We start from the raw sequence: 11,626 nt of genomic DNA on the forward strand, positions 1-11,626 counted from the left end.
ATGTTTGTAGTATAAACTGATACTATGTGGCTGGAAAACACACAATACTGCCCCCTTAAAGTTAGCTGCTGACTGCATGAAGAGCTGGCTGTGACGGCCAGAAGGCTGAATACATTTGGTTTTAACACGTGTGGTAAGTCTTTATGCGATGCTACATGCAAGAGTAAGGATTGGTCAACCATCAGGAAGTAACAGTGGTGAGCCTGCATGTCCCCCCCAGAGGAAACCGTCTCCTCACTGGCGGTTAGGTAACCACTTCCAATTAGAGTATGATGGAAATCATCTGAGATTTACAGGGATTTTCAGGAAACGGCTTGATAAGAGTAATAAATAAATAAAAATATGTAATGTACAATGCAACTTATTGGTTACTTAGAGCATCCTTTCTTTTGCTGTGTTCTTCCTCTCATATTTTCCTCGTCATCGCTTCCTCAATTTATGGATCTTTCCGCACTTCTCCCTCTGCCCCCCACGCCTCCTTTTTTTTAAAAACATACATCATCCCTCTTCTCTCCCATCATACATTGTCTCTCTTTGTTCGTTCCGTGCTTTTGTTTCGTTTCCTCGCACATAAACAAGTATCTTATGAGCAATTATTTACATTCTTTGAGCTAAACATGGCCGACAGCAGACTTCGTGGTAACTGCTGGGCCCTGTTAAGCTGTATTTCACTCGCCGCGCAAGAATTTAATATATCATATGAGCACCGAGGGACTAAATGAATTTGTTTTACCACGGAGCAATTACACCGCAATAAACAGCAGCAAGTCCTGCTACGCTACGCTACGCTCCTCCTCTCAACTTAATTCTCCTTTTTTTTTTTAGCTCTCCCACCCTTTTGTCTTCCTACTTATTCCTCCCTGCAAGGAATTGTTGTTTCCTATCTCTTCACTTATTCACTTGATTTTCTTTATTCAATCTGCTGCATTATCTCAAGCACTTTCTGAAATTTGTAATAAAAAAAAACGTATTATTTTCACGTCTTTTTTTCACTTGAGGGATGTTTTTGCTGCAGCCTGGGATTGTTGCTGCCCAGACACAGCGTTGGGCAACGCAAGGCTATCCATCACCGAGCCCCCGCCGGGGTCCCGTCAACCATTTCCTAACAAAATACCAACAGTCTGGGTCCGGAGCCCGCCATACATTACGGCTGCTGTTGTCCAAGGAGTGATTTCTCCTCCGGGTCTCTTGGATTATATCAACGAGGTTTTTTTTGTGTTGCTTTTGCGTGATTCTGAGGAAACCATTTGTGTTTTTCATTTTTCTACTTTTCTCTTTTGCCCCTAAAAATGTACACAATTAATATAAAGCTGCCAACCTGTCGCAGTGATAAATCATATCACCCTGTGGTGAACTGGTACTACATCTACTACCAAAACACAGACAAAAGTAGAAATCGGAATTTCACGAGTAAAAAAAAACCCCAGAAAAAAAACCCCGAACTACTCGGTTACGCAAGTGTGCAAAAATCCTTAAAATAATCCTTTGGCTGTTTTGATTCCTTGGTTCAGATTTGCCACTGATTATAGGTGATTAACTATAAATAGGATTCTCATACAGCCATCCCAGCAGGCTTTTCTTGGTACTCGCTCACTTTTGTACTTTAGCTGAAGTCATAATTTGCTGGGAAATTACAAAGGATCTCATCGTACAAAGGAATCAGTCAGGAGAATGGAACAACGCAAGCTTCAGTTCAATTCAGTTTGGTTATGTAGAACAATTGCACAACAAACGTCATTCAGTCCAATCATGCATCCGTTCACATTGATCCTAGTTATCAAAAAAACTGCAGTCATTTATTATTCAAATTGGTTTAAAATAAAGTTTTCTATCAAAGGAGACAAAGCAGACTGCATTGACTCATTGGCTTAGAGCAATCTTCTCTTTAACAGGAAGAAATCTCCAGCAAAACCAGAACTAGGGCTGTTCTAAACGAATATTTTAGTAATCGAGTAATCTATCGATTATTCTTACGATTAATCGAGTAATCGGATAAAAAAAATTATAAAATAAAATATTGGTAAATCTGGCATAACACCGTTGTTACTATCAGATATCAATATCAGTCCAATTTTTCATTTTTAGCTTACCTAACATTTACATTTTTGTAGTTTAGAAAATTAACCTGTAACAATAATAGCTCACTTTCTAAGTTAACCTGAATTACAGTAAATGTAGCGATTTCCCAGAAGAGTTGAGGCTGTTAAAACCTGCAGAGTGAATGGAACTGAGTTTATTTACTGCTATTCTAGTCATACTGACAACTCAAAGCACTTTACACTACAGCCACATTCACCCCATCACACTCACTAACTCACACACATTCATACATCCATGCACAGATCAGTGGGCAACTGAGTGCTAAGCGCCTTGCCCAAGGGCGCATCGACATGCGACTGGAGGAAGCTGCAATCAAACCCACACCTTGTGGCTTATGGTTTCTTTTTTTTTTGTCAGATTCAAATAATGTGAATGTTATTTAAAAGTGAATTTATTTCGGTCACTCAATTCACAAAGTGAAACATTATATACACTGATTATTCACAAACTATTTTCAAGTCTTGATTTCTATATAATTATTTTTGCTGCTTATAGGTAATAAAATATGACATCTAGAATTAGTATATAACATCAGACCAGATGAAAAACATATTTTTATTCAGAAACGTGGGTAAGCAGGTTTGTTTCCTGCTTTAATGCTGTTATTTTCAAAAAACTATCAAGTGTTCTTGCATTTATTCAGCATGGTCATGGAAATTTATAAGAGTTATAGATGACTGGAGATAATACAGGGCATTCCCGGAAGTAAACTTGCTATAGACACATTGCAATGTGACGTCACACACCCAAGATCCTGCTCCCCAGCTCCCTGCCAAAGGGCAAAAAACTGCTAGCCAACGATGACTACCATTAGATTTGGTTGTCAACATAAAGCGCTAAATCTTAAATGAACACGATATGTAAAAGAAAAAGGATGCAGTGCTTTGCTATTGTCAGCACTACTATAAAACCAGACAATAGGGTCCAACAGTGTCACATGTCGCAGGTAAGGGAAAGCAAGAGAGGGAAGTAATTCAGTTATGCTAGCTTGACTTTGACAAATTAACATGTAGATGGGCTGCAGAATTCGGTGTGTTTCAGTTCATAAAAAAAAAATGGGGTGGCCCAAACACCAACTCTCTGATATGTCATCAGTAGAGCAGGTGTTTAAATTAGTTAATCAACCACTGCTACTGTTCAGATGATCACTTATTAATAATCACAAGATAAACATAAAGCCTGAAAACATAAAACTGTAATGGAGTAAATGTTCTGTTCTTTGTGTCGGAAATGTTTGTGTGTTCTTTGGTGTTGAATTCACTTGCGGAGCAGTGGTCAGTCAGTTGCTATGGTGACAAGTCCACATGTAACGTAGGGGACACACGACGCGAGAAAAAATTACAAGACGAGTGGTTTTGAGTTGTTCTTTGACGGTTTTCCTGTGTTATTTTTCCTTTCACTGCACTAAATTAATAACACCTACATCTCCAGGTTTTATTTTGTTAACGAACATGTTCTACCACGGAAACGCAGGTATGCATGTCAAGTAAAAGGATCGTCTTTTCGCCCTCCCTTGTTGTGCGCATGTGCAAAATGTCCGGATATGAACAACATGTGTATACGTTGTGCACTTCTATTAAGCGTTTGTCCTCTGGTGTACCTGAAGGGATTATGTGTATTCTGTGACTGCGCTTTTACTGTTTATATCTTTCTATACATTAAGATTCTCATTACGTGACTTGAACCTAATTCGATATATCAACATTATTACTTCCTGTTGCTGGTCTCCCTTGACGCGGCCGCATCCCTAATATAAACTATCCGCCCGGATCCACGCCCTGGTTATAAATGGCTGCTGTTGGTCAGCCTGACATTCTGCTGCCGGTACATCTACCCCGATGGTCAGATATATACAACACCATTCCTGTATCATAAATCCATACACACACACACACACACACACGCACCCCCACGCAAACAAAGCAGCAGCCTCCACTGTCTTCTTGTATTCTGACGATTGATGTGCACCTTGTTGCTAAACGGCTGAGATAATTAAACCCTGCGCTCTCCTCCCCTTTGTTTATGGGTGTGTGTGGTGCGAGTCTCACTGAACACTCTTCTGGTGCATTGCAACACACACACACGAACACCCCCAACTATACATACACACAGAAAATTGGAAGACACACGTCCACTCTGTCTCTCTCCCTCCTCTTCAGCACCATGCTAACACTATAAATCCTCACTCTCTGTCACCGATCACAGCTACACACACACTCACTCACACACGCAACCTCTCTTCCTCGGTGGAAAGAGAGAGCGCGGCGGACGGAGAGAGAGAAAGCACCTGCTGTAAAGCACTCGCACAAACAGCGTCTGTGTTCCGGAAGACTTCAATAAATGGGAAAATTATACAGTGCAGGCAGAGCGGTCGCCTTTCAGACGAAGGTGCTTCGCTCCGGCCACGCAGCTGACGGCCGCTCTGGAACGCACAAGTATTTTCGGTTAAGCTTCTCGTGTAAATATATTGGCGCACTTGAAATAGGACAAAACTAACTTACAAGTAATTTTTCCACAAGAAACAGGAGCTTGTTTCAAGTCAATAAGTCCTTAATATTGATGAAACTGTTCTACTTCCAGTGGTCGATTATTTCACTTATAACAAGACATTTTCCCCATTTTGTAAGTGAAATAATCTACTCGGACTTTTTCATTGATGTTAAGCAGTTATTGACGTAAAACAAGCTCCTATATCTTACTGAAAAGTTACTTGTAAGTTAGTTTTGAACCAAGATATTTGCACTAGAAACGCAACAAAAAAAACCAAACAAAACAAGGCCTTCAGCAGAATTTAAGAAGCAGAATTAGATAAACAAAGTGGAAAATGACAACAACATGATGTCCAACTATTGGAAAGAAACGTAAAAATAATTCTCAATAGACAGATTTAAACAGAGAAAGATGAAGCATAAGATTAAAGTGAATTGTAGGGCTATTAGCAATGGCTGAACTCACCAGAAACCAAAAAAATAACTTGCAGGAAGTTTATGTGAACTGAGACAAGAAGGAAACAGCAGACTGGAAAGAAAATTCTAAACGGTTTTAACGTTTATTGTTTTACAACAACAAATCCCCCCAAAATTGGTATTCATATCTATTCAACCTTGTTCACCGTTGCTGCCACTACATAAAGTACAGTGAAGGGCTACTCAATTCAGCAGAAAAATGGTGAAATTTAATCTTAGTAAAAATCCAGCAGTTCTGCCCTGCAAAAAAACCACTAAATCTGACCAAGTGTGTTTGCTGCAGTTTCTAACACAAATATCTTAGGACACTTCAAAGTGACTTCAACAAAATATACCTCCTACAGCTCTCCAGTATCGGACAACATTCCATTACAAACTTTGTAAATATTCCAAAAATAAGAAACTCAGGTAAAATCACACGTGAATAAGTCTGTTCACATGAGAAGCTGATAAAACCATCATGCGTAATCATCTGCCAGCTACTTCCTGCCTTTGTCTTTGTTGTTCTTTTTTTGATACAGTTTTGGCGCTAGGATGAGGCAATTTTTCTGCCGTATCAATATCGGTTTATTTTTGAAAAACTGCAAGGGAAACGCTTTTTCGTATGATACAAGTCACATGAACGACAACCGGATGTTGCCACCGGCACAAACCACAAAGAAGACGACATGAAGCAGTTGGAGGATGATGGCGCTGCGTTTTTTAATGACTTTTCGCACAAACTTATTCACATGTGATTTTAATTCCCTCTCTCATTTAACAGTGTTTTTTCAACATTAACAGAATATCAACAAAGTCTTGAACACATTTGCAATGGAAACGCAGCTGCAGTTAAGTTCTGGACAACTTCTATGCTCTCAATGACGGCGTAAATTACGCTCAGAAATCCTGAGATATTGTAAATAAGACGAATCAGAGGACAAAGTGACCACATGCAATCGTCCCGCTATCAAACAGCTACACAACAAATATAGACAAAACAAGTATGTCCTCTACAAGCACGCAGAAAGAGGCAGAAAGGAGCCATAAAAGGCTCACAGAGAGACTGCAGATGACTCAAAATGCAGTTTAGTTCTTCTCTAGAGAGTGTGTGGGAGCCTGCTCTGCTCCGACTGAAACACCGGGGACCTTTTTCATGTCTGTACTCAGGAGCCTCTTGTTTCATAATGACTCCCAAGATTAAAGGACCAAAAGGAACAGGCAGAAGGGAAGCTCAATACCCAAACCGATGGCACCGAACAGCCGCTCGGCATCTCTTCAGGTGGGGCTTCCAGCTAAGATGCTAGGCTACTTCCTCCCTACCTCTACCCTGAGGCCAGAGTTGTTGGGTTTTTTGCTGCATAAGACGTCTGGCTTTTAGCACACATCGTTTCTCTCGTGCAAACACACAGCCTGATGAATATGTAAGGCCAAGCCCGACTGACTGGCTGCGCTCCGAATTACAAAAAGCGAATGAAAAAAAGAAAATGATGTGGAGCACATCATTTTCCACAACTTTCAAGTGATTATTGAACAAGAACCTGAAACCACACACGGACTCGCCATTTTGTTTTCTGGTCTTCTTGGGATATTCGTATCGATTTCCACTGCTTTCATTGGCCTAGCTCAACCCCTGCCTATTCAGCTGCGTTTAATTTATTTCATTGCTTATTTTTATATAAATACATCTACACTAGCGATAAAAATAAAGCGGGGTAATGAAGTATGGATTTCCACTGCAGGATTTCATAAAATACAAAGTTGTTTTTTTGTTTGTTTGTTTTTTAAAAAGCACACCGAAGGAAAAAAAAGCTGCTAATGTTGCTTTTGTGATAATATGTAGGGGTCCGACTAACAATTATTTGAGTCATCGATTATTCTACCGATTATTCAGACGAGTAATCGATTAATCGGGAAATGAATTTGCCACATCTTACAGATTTCATTTAGTCACTTGAAACTTTTGCATCAAACTTTGGAAACATCAAAAGATGCAAACAAAATAAAATAAAAAGTATCCGGTGAAGCTGAAACTATGCCACTTGAGTTTTGACTAAAACATATTTATGTACAATTAAGGTTGTTTTTTATTAGAAATGCAAAATGAATGTACTTTTTGCGCAGTATTGGCCTAGCTGCTGCTTTGAGTATGTTCTGTCAGCAAATGCTTTTATTGAGTCTGCATGCTTCAGTTAATAGTTTGATTACTGATTAGTTGATGATTAATAATCGATTAATCTCAGTTAGTCCGATTCATTGTTTCAGCCCTAATGACATGACGAGAGGTAATGAAGATAATCAGCTGGTTTTGGTGAAAACTATGACAGATTAGCAACATCTGATTGCCACAAAAGTTTGATTTCAGTGACTGGTAGGACCGGTTGAATTTTTAATCTGTCAGCTTACAAAAAAGTTCTTCAAAAGCTGAAACATTTCTGTTTAAATACGTCAAGTGACCAACATGATGTGGTTTTTTTTTACAACATTTTGACTCAAAATGATTGTTGAAAATCCTTTCAGCAATAACATGATCTGGACAGTCCGATTTGCCCAAGTCATCTGAACAAACAACCAAATGCATTTTTATGAAAATACACAAAAGTACTGGACACTTTGTGCTTTAGCTGATGTCTACAGCCATGGGAGAAAAGAAAGCTGGTTTTTGGAGAAAGTAGATTTGTCTAGATTACACAGCAATACAACTAGAGATGCACTTCTTTTCACTTCGATACCAATACAGATTCCTGAGGTTCTGTACTGATGCGACACAGGAAAATGGTGCTGAATTAACTGAAAACGTTTGTTTTTCTAATCACAGACATATGAAACTGAAACTCAAAAAAAATTTACTACCTTACTAACAAACCTTCTTTCAAATCTTTCCTTAAATACAAGATATATACAGTATATATGTATATATATATATATATATATATATATATATATATATATATATATATATATATATATATATATATATATATATATATACACACGTGTATATATATATATAAATATAATGTAAAATAAACCATGACATCGCTCAGAGCACAAAGAGTAGAAATAAACTGAATAGATCCGTCATTATGGATCGGGCACATTGTCACTGATACCCGATCTAGAATTTTTTTCGATATCAGGACCGATACAGATATTGTTGTATCTAGTGAATTTATAGATACAACAATAACTGTTGTATCGTCAACATTAACCCCCAAAACATCTGAACTCCCTCAACTCAGTTCTACAACAAAAAAAACTTTACATGTATCAAAAATACCAAGAAATAAAAAAAGAGTGTCTATCAATCTAATAAAATTTGATCCAGATTTATATACTGTATAGAAAAATCCAGTCGAGGTTTAAATAAAGTTTTACAGCAGAATTGACCAGATGCAGAGAAATCCCTTTAAAATATTTAGTACCGAAACACAGGCTACCAATCAGATTCCAACTTCAGCTCCAACACCGCCCTATTGGGTCCACAGTAATGTTTACTGCCAACATTGGGGGAATAGACATAATAGAAACTTATAAGCGCACGGTGACCCCCAGCCCTGGCTGCTCTGGCCATTTCCCCGGATAGAGAACCGTCCCATAAGAAGGCAAAACAAAAATGCTGAACATGACGTGATGTCACGTGGGTGTATATACTCTTCGTAACGAGTTTTATTGATTTGACAGAAAAGGTTAGCTAGTAACCGCTAACCCTAAACTCAGCTAACACCCCAGTCCGAACCCCAGGATCCCAAAATGTCCCCCAACTGCAATATAAGTGGGACTCGCGCCCCAGAAAGACCGAGTCTCTAAAATGATCAAATTTTACCTGAAAATCTTCGAAAAATGAGTGAAAACAAGCACGCGCGCGCGCCAACGTACAAACACGGAGGATAAAACAAGCTCAGCGTCTCCTTCATTTTTTATTTATTTATTTATTTATTTTTACTTCTTTGCTCCCGCAAACACCCCGCATCACACGCAAGCAGCCTTACCTGACGACTCGATGGAAGTAGTCCTGAATCCCAGGAGGAGCCAGGTGACCCGGTGCGGAACTGGAGGAAAACGTGCAGAAATAATCCCACCTCTGACTCAGTCCTCTGATTCCAGGCACAAAACTGCCTTAAAAAGGAGGAGGAGAAGAAGAAATGATAATAACAGTAGTAAAGCCTCTCTCTTCCTCTTTCCAGAAGGTCCGGAGTTAGTATCTGTAGCGGATGAGCACAGCCTCAGAGGCAGCAGAGGGGGGAGTAGGATCTTTTCTCCAAGATGCGGGGAAGCTGAAGTCCGCTCCAGTTAACCGCAGTTACGCACACTCTTCCCCCCCCTCCAACCTCGTCCTCCTCCTCCTCCTCCCCGCCGGCCCGCCCGCCCCCACCTCCAGCTCCGCCGCGCTCTCTCCTCCGCCTGTCCCGCGCCTCACTTCCAGGACGGAGGACGTGAGTCAGCGACCCGGCGCGCTCCCTCCGCGCTCCTCCAGGAGGTCCTCCCTCCTGGCCGGGATGTGGCGTGGAAGGAACGAAGGAAGGAGTCGCTCTACTTTCTTCTTCTTCCTCCAAAAATAACTTCCAATCTGCGATGTGGAATCCGCGACGAACACGTTTAAAGTGTGTGCGTGTGTGGGTGTTGTTTCCCAAGTTTTTTAAAAAAAAATTATTATTATTATTAATGCACTTTAATCTGTGATGATCACCTGACAGTTGTATGGAAAATCTGATTTATTCTTCCTTATATGCCGATGCAGCGACCATCACAGTTTGCGATCAGCTCGGATGTGCAGGTGGAGTTTGCAGCAATATTTGCAAAGAATATTTTCCTCCTGGGGAAAAAAAAAAGTCCGATGTTCAATCAACCAATCAGATCAAGCATGGACATTTCAGCTCTGGAAATAATAATAATAACTTCAGAATATTTAATAGTATTTTATCCATTTGCGTTCTCGACTTCTCCGCTCCTCTAATGCGTCCCTCAGGGGTCAACAAGGAGGTGGGAGGGAGGTGGGGGGGGGGGACTCCCGGCTCAGTCACTGGATGTTGCCCCGTTTTGTCCACAAAATGCCAAAAATAAAACCCAAAACAGAAACAAGTCCACCTGGAACGAGTTCCCCTAGATAATCCTCCTTTCGGCGCAGGGAAAGAGATGCGCAAAGCCCTGAGCCGCTTCTTTTAGGACTGTCCTCAGACCGACAGGAGGAGAGAGAGAGAGAGAGAGAGAGAGAGAGAGAGAGAGAGAGAGAGAGAGAGAGAGAGAGAGAGAGAGAGAGAGAGAGAGAGAGAGAGAGAGAGAGAGAGAGAGAGAGAGAGAGAGAGAGAGAGAGAGAGAGAGAAAGAGAGAGAGAGAGAGAGAGTCCAGCTTCCTTTAAGCCGCAAAGTGAGGAAAAATGGCTCAAAAAATGTACGAATTCTATCTAAATCTTTGAATTTTTTTCTCTTCCCCAATCAGAAAGTGACTCGTCGTTTTAAACGGAATCAAATAACCGGCGCGCGGAGCGGAGCGGAGGCAGGATAGTTCCTGGACCAGAGGAACTGTTGATGTTGGCTGAGATTAGACAGACAGAGACAGGAATGGACCGGAACCAGCAGCAACAGAACGCGGGCGCTGTTCTTTCAGCACCACACACACACACACACACCCACACACACACCCAATCTGAAACACACTCACTCTATTTAACTGCGAGAGTTCCCATCTCGTCAGTTCGGGCTTTCGTACACTTTACTACTCTGTATTTACAACAACAATGCCGAATTATATTAATGTTATTATTTGAAGAAAGGAACATATGTGGAGAGAAAAAAAAATCGGTTAAGCTTGGGAGAGAAATGGGACGGAAGAGGAGAAAGATAAGAAAAGTGGGGAGATAGCAGAAGAAGCACCTTCTGCTGCTGCGACTGGCGCTTTTGATGCACTATGTCGCCCCCTTCTGGTCATGGGAAGAACTTATAGAGAAATGGGAAAAATGAAGAAGCAGAAGTGGAAGTAAATGGGAGGAAGGAAGGTCGATAGAAGACTGCAAAACTTCCTACGCTAATTTATTTAACAGCGAAACTCAGTCGGAATGTCTTAAGAAATGTCTGAATGTCTTTATATATATATATACTGTATATATACAGTACAGACCAAAAGTTTGGACACAACTGTGTGTCCAAACTTTTGGTCTGTACTGTATATATATATATATGGAAATACATTTTGCATTTTATTTTGAACTTAAGGTCCCGATGTCTAGAGCAGACCCGACTGTAAACCGGCTTTTTGTTTTGACGTAAATATGTAAATAAGCATTTGTGTTACCTTTCAAATGAAATCACCAAGTCGACAATGATGTGAACTGTAACATGTGAGTGTGCGTGAGTCACCACAACCTGAAGCATATTTCCAGAAAAGTTCCTTTATATCAAAACTAACCATTCACCTGTTTAGAGCTGCATTTGATCAGTAATAAGTGAAACATCTATTAACTTATTTGCTTGGCGATTTTGATGATGCCATGTGACAGAATGTAATGTTTTTTGCTTATTTCATAATTGGTGACTGTATGTCTTTATGATGTAAAGCGCTTACCTTAACCAGAAAATGCTGAG

At 40.3% G+C, this 11,626-nt stretch overlaps 1 protein-coding gene across 4 annotated transcripts in view; it reads right to left on the reverse strand.

Moving 5' to 3' along the window:
- il1rapl2 (interleukin 1 receptor accessory protein-like 2) overlaps window positions 1–9,387 on the reverse strand; it is a 389,317-nt gene extending 379,930 nt beyond the window's left edge. For 2 of the 4 annotated variants that reach the window (XM_032554863.1, XM_032554861.1), the window contains exon 1: window positions 9,038–9,387. The gene's annotated coding sequence lies outside the window, so the exon portion shown is untranslated. The remainder of the gene's footprint in view (window positions 1–9,037) is intronic. The other 2 variants (XM_032554864.1, XM_032554862.1) reach the window with 1 other exon arrangement.
- Between the last annotated feature and the right edge of the window lie 2,239 nt (window positions 9,388–11,626).

This window comes from Xiphophorus hellerii, chromosome 23, assembly GCF_003331165.1.
Source record: "Xiphophorus hellerii strain 12219 chromosome 23, Xiphophorus_hellerii-4.1, whole genome shotgun sequence".
In the NCBI taxonomy this organism is placed as follows: Eukaryota; Metazoa; Chordata; class Actinopteri; order Cyprinodontiformes; family Poeciliidae; genus Xiphophorus; species Xiphophorus hellerii.